At 43.4% G+C, this 15098-nt stretch overlaps 1 protein-coding gene across 4 annotated transcripts in view; it reads left to right on the top strand.

The window, feature by feature from the left end:
* Srgap1 (SLIT-ROBO Rho GTPase activating protein 1) overlaps nucleotides 1-15098 on the top strand; it is a 266921-nt gene that overhangs the window by 100828 nt on the left and 150995 nt on the right. The gene's annotated exons all lie outside the window — the stretch shown is intronic.

Raw genomic sequence — 15098 nt, 5'->3', positions numbered from 1 at the left:
AAGAGGTCATTGAGCCATCATCAGATTTCAGCCAAGCCTGGGAACACATATATGCCCCAGTAGGGACACTGTTCCAGATCTTCGGTGCAGGGGTAACCGGTGTGAGAAGTTGTAGGGTTAAGTTCCTCTAAGTTACAAGTGAGGTCACTTAAAAGCCAGGGAGTCATAGGTAACTGCACCCCAAACTGGGTTCTCCTTATCAAAACAAAACAAAGGAACTCTGACTGGACATGATGGCATGTCCATCTTGGTGTCACACACCAGCCATCACTTGAAGATAGATGCAAGATAGAGGCACGTGCACCCTCCAGCCACATCATTATTGTCTCTCATTATTTCATATCCTGCTTCTCTCTCTCATATGTGAGGCAGCTGGCCTCCAAAGGGGGCTGCGTTTGTGACCCTTGCTTTATATGTAATGCTCAGAAACAGGTCTTGAGACGGCTAGAAGCTTTTAGCTCCATCGCAGAAGGGAATCGCTGAGCCCTATGAATCATTTCATTGGGTCCGGGCAGTACTTTCTACCTCTGGTACGATCCCAGGGAGCGGACTGAATAACCAAAGCAAAGAAGAAAAATGCATTCATATGTGCTGTTCTGCTGGCCTCCGGTGAGCCCTGGTCTAGGAGACATAGCCTGGAGCGCCCCACAGACTGCTCACTCGCCTCAGCTCCTGGTTACTTGGCACCTGAGCTGTTGGAAGCATCCAGTGGGGGTGGGCAGCAGGCGCCATGCCATCCATTCAGACAGCCTTCTGAATGCCAGCAGCCAAGAGAACATCAGCTGCGCCTGGGAGGGCTGTGGGTTCCTGCCAGAAACATCTAAACTTCAAAGGTGGGGGGGAATCCGTACTGTGGGCTGATGTGCAAAGCTTTCTGGCATTTCTCAACTGGGCCCATTCTCAGCAAAAGAGGAGCGCATGAAGCATCCTGTTGGGCTCTACCTGTATTGGACGGTCTTCCTCCCCGCAGAATTTACAAGCACAAAAGTAAAACGAATACAAAGAATCGTGGAACGTGAATGCCTCTTAGGGCAAATTGTACTGAAGTTTAGGCTCATGATCAATTTTACTTGGAAATTAGATCATTAAAGGGCTTGAAAGTAGGGTCGGGACATCCTATAACCAAGCAGCTTATAGGTTTGACCCTGACATTTTAGTCCCACACTGGCCCAGGACAGAAGTCTGATACTTGGAATTTAGGCAAAGCATAAATGGACTGAAGCACCCCAGAAGTCCCTCAGCCAGGCAAGTCGGAGGGGGTGACTTCGTTCTACCTTTATGGCCCACAATTTTTCTTTTTTGTAACCTACTCCTCTCCTCCTCTGTCCTCCCGAAAGAGCTTTTCTGCGTCCCCCTGCTCTCCTGATCGCCTGAATACTTTTCTCTTTTGTTTTTTCATTATCTTTTCTTTATTCCACCTATCAGCTCTCCAAGATCTCCTTACTGTCTCATTCTTTTACTACTTCTGCCTCTTACCCATAATGCAGTGCCTCTTACCCATAATGCAGTGCCTCTTACCCATAATGCAGTGCCTCTTACCCATAACACAAGGATCCTAATGGAAGGGCGTAAGGGTGTAGGCAGAGAGCCAGCAAAGAGAGGTTAATCAAAGAAGTCAGGTTTGCATAGTGGTTCTGAGGTTGGGAAAGAGATGAGGAGAGCTGTCTGGTACCCCATAAATAGATCAAGGTTGTTCGTTCTGGAACAGTACATTAAACTGTTTATGCATCAGATCCATGGGTTTTATCAAGGAGTCCCTTCCAGGCAAGAGGAGCTGTGTCAAAGAAAAGATATGGCAGGGAGTATTGTATTCATGTATTTGACACTTGGCTATGGATTTACAAAGAAGTTGAGCCTGTAAGATTAGGAAAAAAAATGCTAGCACTAATTTAGTGTTTTTGAAATGCTGTTTTGTTACAACGATTTGATCAGTCAGTATATTTGCATCTTTTAGGACATATGCCTTTTTAAAGTACAGTGCAGGTTGAGCATGGTAGCACAGGTCTATATTCCCAACACAGGAGGCTGTGCCAGAGGGATCCTGAGTTTGAAGTTAGTGTTGGCCACACCCAAGAGACCGTGTCTCAAAAAAGTGTGTGTGGCGGCTGGGGAGGCGGCCTAAGCCACAGCAGCAGCGGTCGCCATCTTGGTCCGAGACCCGCCGAACTTAGGAAATTAGTCTGAACAGGTGAGAGGGTGCGCCAGAGAACCTGACAGCTTCTGGAACAGGCAGAGGCACAGAGGCGCTGAGGCAGCACCCTGTGTGGGCCGGGGACAGCCGGCCACCTTCCGGACCGGAGGACAGGTGCCCGCCCGGCTGGGGAGGCGACCTAAGCCACAGCAGCAGCGGTCGCCATCTTGGTCCGGGACCCGCCGAACTTAGGAAATTAGTCTGAACAGGTGAGAGGGTGCGCCAGAGAACCTGACAGCTTCTGGAACAGGCAGAGGCACAGAGGCGCTGAGGCAGCACCCTGTGTGGGCCGGGGACAGCCGGCCACCTTCCGGACCGGAGGACAGGTGCCCGCCCGGCTGGGGAGGCGACCTAAGCCACAGCAGCAGCGGTCGCCATCTTGGTCCCGGGACTCCAAGGAACTTAGGAATTTAGTCTGCTTAGGTGAGAGTCTGTACCACCTGGGAACTGCCAAAGCAACACAGTGTCTGAGAAAGGTCCTGTTTTGGGCCTTCTTCTTCGGCCAGGAGGAGGTCCAAATACAAGATATCTGCGCACCTTCCCTGTAAGAGAGCTTGCCAGCAGAGAGTGCTCTGAGCACTGAAACTCAGAGGAGAGAATCTGTCTCCCAGGTCTGCTGATAGACGGTAACAGAATCACCAGAAGAACAATCTCTAAACAGAGTCAACTATAACTACTAACTCCAGAGATTACCAGATGGCGAAAGGTAAACGGAGGAATCTTACTAACAGGAACCAAGACCACTCACCATCACCAGAACCCAGCACACCCACTTCGCCCAGTCCAGGGAACCCCAACACACCTGAGAACCTAGACCTAGATTTAAAAGCATATCTCATGATGATGGTAGAGGACATCAAGAAGGACTTTAATAAATCACTTAAAGAAATACAGGAGAACACTGCTAAAGAGTTACAAGTCCTTAAAGAAAAACAGGAAAACACAATCAAACAGGTAGAAGTCCTTACAGAAAAAGAGGAAAAAACATACAAACAGGTGATGGAAATGAACAAAACCATACTAGACCTAAAAAGGGAAGTAGACACAATAAAGAAAACTCAAAGCGAGGCAACACTAGAGATAGAAACCCTAGGAAAGAAATCTGGAACCATAGATTTGAGCATCAGCAACAGAATACAAGAGATGGAAGAGAGAATCTCAGGTGCAGAAGATTCCATAGAGAACATCGGCACAACAATCAAAGAAAATGGAAAATGCAAAAAGATCCTAACTCAAAATATCCAGGAAATCCAGGACACAATAAGAAGACCAAACGTACGGATAATAGGAGTGGATGAGAATGAAGATTTTCAACTCAAAGGTCCAGCAAACATCTTCAACAAAATTATTGAAGAAAACTTCCCAAATCTAAAGAATGAGATGCATATGAACATACAAGAAGCCTACAGAACTCCAAATAGACTGGACCAGAAAAGAAATTCCTCCCGACACATAATAATCAGAACATCAAATGCACTAAATAAAGATAGAATACTAAAAGCAGTAAGGGAAAAAGGTCAAGTAACATATAAAGGCAAGCCTATCAGAATTACACCAGATTTTTCACCAGAGACTATGAAAGCCAGAAGAGCCTGGACAGATGTTATACAGACACTAAGAGAACACAAACTGCAGCCCAGGCTACTATACCCAGCCAAACTCTCAATTATCATAGAGGGAGAAACCAAAGTATTCCACGACAAAACCAAATTCACGCATTATCTCTCCACGAATCCAGCCCTTCAAAGGATAATAACAGAAAAAAACCAATACAATAACGGGAACAACGCCCTAGAAAAAACAAGAAGGTAATCCCTCAACAAACCTAAAAGAAGACAGCCACAAGAACAGAATGCCACCTTTAACAACTAAAATAACAGGAAGCAACAATTACTTTTCCTTAATATCTCTTAACATCAATGGTCTCAACTCGCCAATAAAAAGACATAGACTAACAAACTGGCTACACAAACAAGACCCAACATTTTGCTGCTTACAGGAAACTCATCTCAGAGAAAAAGATAGACACTACCTCAGAATGAAAGGCTGGAAAACAATTTTCCAAGCAAATGGTATGAAGAAACAAGCAGGAGTAGCCATCCTAATATCTGATAAGATTGACTTCCAACCCAAAGTCATCAAAAAAGACAAGGAGGGACACTTCATTCTCATCAAAGGTAAAATCCTCCAAGAGGAACTCTCAATTCTGAATATCTATGCTCCAAATACAAGAGCAGCCACATTCACTAAAGAAACTTTAGTAAAGCTCAAAGCACACATTGCGCCTCACACAATAATAGTGGGAGACTTCAACACACCACTTTCACCAATGGACAGATCATGGAAACAGAAACTAAACAGGGACACACTGAAACTAACAGAAGTGATGAAACAAATGGATCTGACAGATATCTACAGAACATTTTATCCTAAAACAAAAGGATATACCTTCTTCTCAGCACCTCATGGTACCTTCTCCAAAATTGACCACATAATAGGTCACAAATCAGGCCTCAACAGATTCAAAAATATTGAAATTGTCCCATGTATCCTATCAGATCACCATGCACTAAGGCTGATCTTCAATAACAAAATAAATAACAGAAAGCCAACATTCACATGGAAACTGAACAACACTCTTCTCAATGATACCTTGGTCAAGGAAGGAATAAAGAAAGAAATTAAAGACTTTTTAGAGTTTAATGAAAATGAAGCCACAACGTACCCAAACCTTTGGGACACAATGAAAGCATTTCTAAGAGGGAAACTCATAGCTATGAGTGCCTTCAAGAAAAAACGGGAGAGAGCACATACTAGCAGCTTGACAACACATCTAAAAGCTCTAGAAAAAAAGGAAGCAAATTCACCCAAGAGGAGTAGACGGCAGGAAATAATCAAACTCAGGGGTGAAATCAACCAAGTGGAAACAAGAAGAACTATTCAAAGAATTAACCAAACGAGGAGTTGGTTCTTTGAGAAAATCAACAAGATAGATAAACCCTTAGCTAGACTCACTAAAGGGCACAGGGACAAAATCCTAATTAACAAAATCAGAAATGAAAAGGGAGACATAACAACAGATCCTGAAGAAATCCAAAACACTATCAGATCCTTCTACAAAAGGCTATACTCAACAAAACTGGAAAACCTGGACGAAATGGACAAATTTCTGGACAGATACCAGGTACCAAAGTTGAATCAGGATCAAGTTGACCTTCTAAACAGTCCCATATCCCCTAAAGAAATAGAAACAGTTATTAATAGTCTCCCAGCCAAAAAAAGCCCAGGACCAGACGGGTTTAGTGCAGAGTTCTATCAGACATTCAAAGAAGATCTAACTCCAATTCTGCACAAACTATTTCACAAGATAGAAGTAGAAGGTACTCTACCCAACTCATTTTATGAAGCCACTATTACTCTGATACCTAAACCACAGAAAGATCCAACAAAGATAGAGAACTTCAGACCAATTTCTCTTATGAATATCGATGCAAAAATCCTCAATAAAATTCTCGCTAACCGAATCCAAGAACACATTAAAGCAATCATCCATCCTGACCAAGTAGGTTTTATTCCAGGGATGCAGGGATGGTTTAATATACGAAAATCCATCAATGTAATCCATTATATAAACAAACTCAAAGACAAAAACCACATGATCATCTCGTTAGATGCAGAAAAAGCATTTGACAAGATCCAACACCCATTCATGATAAAAGTTCTGGAAAGATCAGGAATTCAAGGCCAATACCTAAACATGATAAAAGCAATCTACAGCAAACCAGTAGCCAACATCAAAGTAAATGGAGAGAAGCTGGAAGCAATCCCACTAAAATCAGGGACTAGACAAGGCTGCCCACTTTCTCCCTACCTTTTCAACATAGTACTTGAAGTATTAGCCAGAGCAATTCGACAACAAAAGGAGATCAAGGGGATACAAATTGGAAAAGAGGAAGTCAAAATATCACTTTTTGCAGATGATATGATAGTATATATAAGTGACCCTAAAAATTCCAACAGAGAACTCCTAAACCTGATAAACAGCTTCGGTGAAGTAGCTGGATATAAAATTAACTCAAACAAGTCAATGGCCTTTCTCTACACAAAGAATAAACAGGCTGAGAAAGAAATTAGGGAAACAACACCCTTCTCAATAGCCACAAATAATATAAAATATCTCGGCGTGACTCTAACGAAGGAAGTGAAAGATCTGTATGATAAAAACTTCAAGTCCCTGAAGAAAGAAATTAAAGAAGATCTCAGAAGATGGAAAGATCTCCCATGCTCATGGATTGGCAGGACCAACATTGTAAAAATGGCTATCTTGCCAAAAGCAATCTACAGATTCAATGCAATCCCCATTAAAATTCCAACTCAATTCTTCAACGAATTAGAAGGAGCAATTTGCAAATTCATCTGGAATAACAAAAAACCGAGGATAGCAAAAACTCTTCTCAAGGATAAAAGAACCTCTGGTGGAATCACCATGCCTGACCTAAAGCTTTACTACAGAGCAATTGTGATAAAAACTGCATGGTACTGGTATAGAGACAGACAAGTGGACCAATGGAATAGAATTGAAGACCCAGAAATGAACCCACACACCTATGGTCACTTGATCTTCGACAAGGGAGCCAAAACCATCCAGTGGAAGAAAGACAGCATTTTCAACAATTGGTGCTGGCACAACTGGTTGTTATCATGTAGAAGAATGCGAATCGATCCATACTTATCTCCTTGTACTAAGGTCAAATCTAAGTGGATCAAGGAACTTCACATAAAACCAGAGACACTGAAACTTATAGAGGAGAAAGTGGGGAAAAGCCTTGAAGATATGGGCACAGGGGAAAAATTCCTGAACAGAACAGCAATGGCTTGTGCTGTAAGATCGAGAATTGACAAATGGGACCTAATGAAACTCCAAAGTTTCTGCAAGGCAAAAGACACTGTCTATAAGACAAAAAGACCACCAACAGACTGGGAAAGGATCTTTACCTATCCTAAATCAGATAGGAGACTAATATCCAACATATATAAAGAACTCAAGAAGGTGGACCTCAGAAAATCAAATAACCCCCTTAAAAAATGGGGCTCAGAACTGAACAAAGAATTCTCACCTGAGGAATACCGAATGGCAGAGAAGCACCTGAAAAAATGTTCAACATCCTTAATCATCAGGGAAATGCAAATCAAAACAACCCTGAGATTCCACCTCACACCAGTCAGAATGGCTAAGATCAAAAATTCAGGTGACAGCAGATGCTGGCGAGGATGTGGAGAAAGAGGAACACTCCTCCATTGTTGGTGGGATTGCAGGCTTGTACAACCACTCTGGAAATCAGTCTGGCGGTTCCTCAGAAAATTGGACATAGTACTACCGGAGGATCCAGCAATACCTCTCCTGGGCATATATCCAGAAGAAGCCCCAACTGGTAAGAAGGACACATGCTCCACTATGTTCATAGCAGCCTTATTTATAATAGCCAGAAACTGGAAAGAACCCAGATGCCCCTCAACAGAGGAATGGATACAGAAAATGTGGTACATCTACACAATGGAGTACTACTCAGCTATTAAAAAGAATGAATTTATGAAATTCCTAGCCAAATGGATGGACCTGGAGAGCATCATCCTGAGTGAGGTAACACAATCACAAAGGAACTCACACAATATGTACTCACTGATAAGTGGATACTAGCCCAAAACCTAGGATACCCACGATATAAGATACAATTTCCTAAACACATGAAACTCAAGAAAAATGAAGACTGAAGTGTGGACACTATGCCCCTCCTTAGAAGTGGGAACAAAACACCCATGGAAGGAGTTACAGAAACAAAGTATGGAGCTGAGATGAAAGGATGGACCATGTAGAGACTGCCATATCCAGGGATCCACCCCATAATCAGCTTCCAAATGCTGACACCATTGCATACACTAGCAAGATTTTACTGAAAGGACCCAGATGTAGCTGTCTCTTGTGAGACTATGCCGGGGCCTAGCAAACACAGAAGTGGATGCTCACAGTCAGCTAATGGATGGATCACAGGGCTCCCAATGGAGGAGCTAGAGAAAGTATCCAAGGAGCTAAAGGGATCTTCAACCCTATAGGTGGAAAAACATTATGAACTAACCAGTACCCCTGAGCTCTTGACTCTAGCTGCATATGTATCAAAAGATGGCCTAGTCGGCCATCACTGGAAAGAGAGGCCCATTGGACACGCAGACTTTGTGTGCCCCGGTACAGGGGAACGCCAGGGCCAAAGGGGGGGAGTGGGTGGGTAGGGGAGTGGGGGTGGGTGGGTAAGGGGGACTTTTGGTATAGCATTGGAAATGTAAATGAGCTAAATACCTAATAAAAAATGGAAAAAAAAAAAAAAAAAAAAAAAAAAAAAAAAAAAAGTCTGCTTTCCTAAACATTTTAAGCATCCCTATACTGGATGGCCATGGAGCAGAATCAGTTTGATTCCATAGAGACCAATTGCAATATTTAGTTTACTTGAGCTGTTAGTGATACAATCCCAAGGCAGGAAAGGCTCCTTGGGGGAAGGGGTGTCATCCATTGTGACAGAAACCTGGAAGGCTACTTATGGGTCTTCGCTGGAACCCAACCCAAAGGCTAGGCAATCAAAAGTATTTTGATTAATTTAAGAACTGTATTTACACTGCTCAAATTTGCATTACCTTCTAATCCTACCTGTTTTCAGAGCCAGCACAGAACCATGATCTCTGAAGGTTCCGTTGGTGGTGACTGCCCTTGGCTTTCCTTTTCAGAAAGCAGCGTAGCCTATATTAACCATACCTTGGTTCTAGATTTGCTTTCTCTTTTTGCATTACCCATTTAATAATAGGCTTGTTGTGGTTTGGATATGATACATTCCCCTAAAAGGGCCATGTGTTGAGAGCTTGGTCCCCAGATAGTGATACAATTGAGAGCTGATTGAATCAAGAGGCCCCTAACTTGATCTAAATAATCTACTGATGAAGTTGTAGAATCAAGAGTGGGCTGTTAGAAGGTAAGACCCAGTTGGAGGAAGTGGGTCACACGGAGCTGTGCCTCTCCTAGACTCTCTTGTCCCGGGTCCCTTCTGCGCTGGCTCTCTGCTTTCTGAGTACTGCAGAATGAATGGCTTTTTGCAGTACCACACACTCTCCTCATGATGTTCTGCCTCAACCCAAGTAGGCAGCCGGGGCTACATGAGTCCTTGTCTCTAGACACAAAAACAAAAGTTTGGCAATCTAGGCATCTTTTCTGCATTCAATGTGACTGGTGATCACAGTGGATTGAATAGCTTCTTGGATTTCTCTACAATATAACAGAAAATCAATGTGCTTTTATCTATAAGAAATTAGGTGGAAATACAGTAATCATCAGTTCTACACCAGATGGTAGAAGGAAATGATTCATAAATAGCTTAGGAGAAACACAAACACCATTCACTCATGCAAGGATTCTGTTCTGGTTTCCTGTGGGTTTTAAAAATATTACTTTATTTTGTTGCTGCTGCTGGTGGTAGTTCATTTGGGCTACTACCCTCAGAAGGAGGACTATACACTTACAGGTGAAATTATCTTGTGAGGTGTAGAGCATTTAGCATTCCATCTGATCTGTTGGCATGTGCCATTCTCTGGGATGCAGGTCTGATTCTCTTACCTTCTTTGCTCTGAATTGTTCAGGGTCTTCTCAATGGAGTTTCTAAAAGTTGCCGGGGACACTTATCAGTTTTTTTTTCCTCTTGACACATAGTAGAGTCACCTGGGAAAGAAGGGAACCTCAGTTGATGGCTTGTCTCCATTACGATTGTCCCCAGGCTGGTACAGCTATGGGGAATTTTCTTGACCAAAGATGTATGTGGGTGAGCGCAGCTCATCTGTGCAGAGCCACCCCTGGGCAGGCGTCCTGGGTGAGATCAGAAAGCATGTGAGTAAGCATTGCTATGTGGTTTTGCTTCAGACCCTGTCTCAGACCTTGGATTCCTACCTTGACTTCTCTAAATGATAAAATTTTACCTACCATAAATTGCTTTTGGTCAGTGTGTGACATAGTAACCTATCTAGGACATGCGATGAAAAGATTTACCTGTGAACTTACTGTAAATTTTTCATTGTGTCCAGTTAGACCAACAGAATCAATGTATCCACAGGGGTATTGGTTTCTACCATCAACTTGGTTTGGTAAAGTGGCCTATGAAGTATTAATAAGATTTTACTTCTTAGAATCCTTATCCAGTCTGTTCTGGTCTTGTTCATGACTGCACCTGTCAACACCAAGAGTTGGATTGCAGAAGTTGAGGTGCAGCTTGGCACCCCTTTTCTCTCTCCATCCTCACTGTAAAAAACTTCTTTACCATTGTCATAAGTCCCACCCAGGACTGGTTCCTTGGTACCTCTTTGTCCCACAGTGTTGGGACAACTTTCTCAGTGTTGCCAATGTCCTTACCTTCAAGGATATGATGATCACAGCCCTTGCTATGTGCGTTGCCCATGCCTTCTACCTAAGGAGAGAGCTTGTCTTTCACGCTGCCATGCAGAATCATTACAGAGTATGGCACAAGGAAATGATCAGTAAATGTTTTTCTTTGCATTTTCATTTGTGTGTATGTGTATGAGTGTGTATGTGTATGCATGAGTGTGTGTGCATGCATGTGCGCATACTTATGCATTTGTTTGCATGCACTCTCAGGTGGTTATGTATGCATTGTGTGTGCATGTATGTGCATGTACATGTATGTGTACAGTATGTGTGCATGTGTGTATCCATGTATGTGTGTATATATGTGTATGTATGTCTGTGCATGTGCACCTGTGCATGTATGTGTACATTGTGGGTGCATGTGTGTGTTGTGAGTTCAAGGCCAGCCTGGTTTACATAGTAAGTTTCAAGCCATCCAGGGCCATACAATGAGATCCTGACTCAAAGCATAACAACCAAAACTTGGAGGGGCTAAAGAGATAGCTTACTGATTAAGAACACACACTGTTCTTCCAGAGGACCTGAGTTCAGCTCCCAGCATCTACTTTGAGTGACTCACAGTCACCTGTAACTCTAGCTCCATGGGAGTCCAACCCTCTGGCCTCCACTTACAGGCATACACACACAGACACACACAGAGAGAGGGAGAGGGAAAGGGAGAGGGAGACAGAGGAGAGACAAAATTTAGAAATAAATGTTTAAAATAACAATAGCTGAGCCTGTATTAAAACAGCCATTATGACTATTTAGTAGGTTCTGGTCTAGACTTTTAAATTACAACTATCAGAACCTGCCCAGAGACTACATTTTTCTTTCTCCTGTTTTTGCAGGAGTGTAGGCGTTTTGGTAATAAATTCTTCATGATACTCAGTTAGGAAAAGCACCTCTATCTCATTACAAATGACAACAACGTGCATACATGATGATATCTGGTGGAGCCGTGCCGTGTCTGACTTTGGATAAAATCAGGACAAAATGAAAATACTGAGGGAGGAGTCAATTTATGCACACAGCATTTTAAACGCTGTCTACTTTGACAAATCGGACTAAAGGGCAGCCATAGGGTCATAGCTTTTGTCACCCTTGTTTAAAATGTATCAGCATTGAAGATATCTGGGCACATGGTACATGCCTTTAGTACTAGCAGTCGAGAGGCAGAGACAGGAGGATCTACATGAATTGGGGGGCCAGCCTTATCTACAGAGTGAGTTCCAGAACAGCCAGAGCTATACAGGGAAACCTTGTCTCAATAAAACAAACAAGTAAATAAACGACATCTGGTTTTGAGATATAATTTGCAGCACACGCTGTTCACTAACCTGGCAGGTTTTAGTTTATTCAGAGTTTCGCAACCATGATGGTTCAACTGTTATGATGAATTTTTAGTCATTTTTATCATCCCCCAAAAACCCAAATCCAACAGCAGCCACTTCCTATGATGCTCTAGTCTCCCATCCCCCCAGCAAAACACAGCTACCTTCTGCCTCCATGAGAGATCCTATCCCAGACACTTCACATGAATGGACCAGTAAGCTTATAGATCCGTGGTTGGTTCTTTTTTGAGACAGGGTCTCGTGTGACCCAGACCAGCTTCAAACTTGCTGTGTAGCTGAGAATGACCTTGGATGACCTTGTCTCCTGGCTCCTCCTCCCTCTACTTCCCGAGTCCTGGAAGACAGGTGTGTGCTACCACTCAGTGTCTGTGAGGCTGGGGCTCAGACCCATGGCTTCGTGCGTGACAGGCAAGCACTCTGCCCGCTGGGCTGCAGTAAGTTTACACTCTGGAGGTTCACCATAGCGTAACCCAGCTCTTCATCGTTTTAATTATCAGACAAAATTCCACTGTAGAACAGTGCCACGCTCTGCCCCCTTTGGCTATTAATAGGTTTATCTCCACATCTCCCCTTTGCTAACAATACTGCCGTACACACTCATGTACCTACCTGGCTTTGTATGAAAATATATTTTCACTTCTTATTCTATATATCCTGAAGTAGAAATGCTGGCTAATCTGGTAATTGTGTTTAACCTTTTAAGGAAGTGCCAGGATATTCTGCAGTGCGACTGAGAATATTAAGACTTCGGACAGCAACATATTAGGATTCTGGTTTCTCCATCCCCTCTCCAACACCCTTTGCTCTCGCTGTTGGTATCAGGGTATCCGCTCTGCTTTCGATTTTCATCTCCTGGTAGCTGATAATATTTAACAGGTTTTAAGAGTCCATTGGCCCACTTTTTCAACATCCTGGGAGGAACACTGACTAAGATCCTTTGCCCATGTTGTACGTTGTAATTTTTTTTGTCTTATTGTTGAGTTAGAAGAGTTCTTTGCATAAGCTGCATACAAATGCCCTGTCCAGTGTATGATTTGCAAGCACACCTTGCGCCATGTGGGACTTGGTGTCCTTCTACTTCCAGCTGAGTACAGCTGTATGTCCTATCATCTCCTTTATTATTCCAGGCATCGTGTCTCCCACACCTTTATAGTCCACAGTCCTCCCTTCCTTTGTTATAAACTGCCTTTAGCACTGTAAGACTCCTGTGTCCAACCAGCTGAAGCTGCTCAGAGCTTAGGACTCGGCCTAACCTAAGATTCAAGCTCAACAAGGATGTGCTCAGCTATAGTAAAATGACCCTTGCGTCTGGAAATAATGATCCCCATCGAGACTGGGCAGAGAGAGCTGCTAGGAAAGGCCTTAACGGGCCGCCCTAGAATCTGGGGTTGGGAAGGAGCCGTATTCCTTGGTACAGAACTAAGGTTCACGGTTTTTCTAGGAGTTTTGATCATTTCTTCCCGGTTGAAGAAAGCCCATACAACTGTTGGGTAACTGATGAGATGTGTAGTGAAGCTACTTTTATTTCTTATTGGATAACGAGGTGAGAGGAAGTGGGGATGGGGTGGACCAGTTGGTCCTTCTAAGGTAATAGACTCATTTTCTCTTAGCACAGCAGGATTTGCTAAAAAACATCACTTCCTTGCAAAAGATTTACTGGAATTCCTGAATGAGAAATACCCGAATCCTTGGGTTTTTTTTTTCTTTCTTTCTTTCTTCATAAAACAGAAATAACTATGTATTTTTAGAAGAAAATGTTTGGCAGCCATGCTGATTATAATACTACATTGGAAACACCACTTCCTTTGATCGACTGTGAACCAGATGCCCTTCCTTGTAGTTAAAAGTCTGTTGGTGATGCATTTTCTCCAGTGACAGCCACATTTCCTTGAGGTTGGGAACAGGATCCCTCAGCCCAGAGGGAACCTGAGGTCCACCTCCTTGCTTTTGCCAAGGGACCCCAGAAGCAGCATTGCCTGGAGCATAGCAGATCTCAGGACAGACCTCTTCAGGCTTCTCTGCCAAGATTTTAGCTGGGGCTTTGGACAACTGCTCAAAGCCACTGAACACGAGGGAAGATAACACAAAATGTTACATTGGTCAGACTCACAAAGCAGAGATAGGAATCCCAGAGAGAATCCCACTTACCAACTGCTTCTTAAAGTGCTTGCTTTGCTTTTACACCCAAATGTACTCTTTTTAAGGCAAGGTGGTGAAGGAGTAAATATTATTGTAACTCAGTATTAGTCAAGTCAGCAAGTTTCCTGACCTGCTCCTGCACCCACGCCTTAACCAACTGTTAATGAGTTTAACCAAGGGGATCCAATCTACCATCCACTCTGTCTGGAAGGGATTCTACTAGGAATAGAAGAAAGTGCTCTTGGGACAGGATTCCTCTGTCCCCACTGAGTTAGGCTGCTGGCCTCTTTTGGGGCAACGTGCGAACATTGTGGCCAGAGGAGCACTGAGCTTCTCCGCCGAGATCACTCTTCTTGTCTTTGGAAGTTAGCCTTAGGCCTTGGAACAGCCGTGTGTGCTTAGTGTGACTTGTTTTCCAAACACGGCCGTCTCTGCAGCTCTTACAGATAGTTCTGCCTGGTCTGTGTTTGCTCTGTGTTTTCTCTGAATCCACAGATGCACATCCCCCATGCTTCTAATGTATTGAAACGGTCAAAGTTGTCCCAGGATTGTGTGTGTCGGTAAAGGTGTCAGTTTGAACGATGTGTATCGAGCCAAGGCTGAGAGAGCAGCCTTGGTGTTGTGAATAGAATCCTAAGTTGGAGTCTGTGGGCTTGCCTGGTTATGAATGGATTATTTGGATATAGAACGGAGTTATTTTTAGGTCCGGCATGTCTATAAACCCTGGAGCTAAGTGTTTTACAAATGAGGAGTGTATGCCCTAAATAAAATTGCCAGATGTCAGTCTCTGCGTGTGCCAACTGACAAACGCCTCACGACTCCGACGTCTGGAAGAGATGCTGCCCATTTCTTTTCTATCTATGCTCAAAAGGGAAAGTCAATGTAAAACGCCACCGAACATCTTATAACGCACTCTGATGCCAGCAGCGCCCCAGCATTGGGAATTATCCGAAAGGCTGTA

The sequence above is a fragment of the Mus musculus genome, chromosome 10, assembly GCF_000001635.26.
Source record: "Mus musculus strain C57BL/6J chromosome 10, GRCm38.p6 C57BL/6J".
NCBI classification, from domain to species: domain Eukaryota; kingdom Metazoa; phylum Chordata; class Mammalia; order Rodentia; family Muridae; genus Mus; species Mus musculus.
This window is presented reverse-complemented; position numbering and strand designations above follow the sequence as displayed.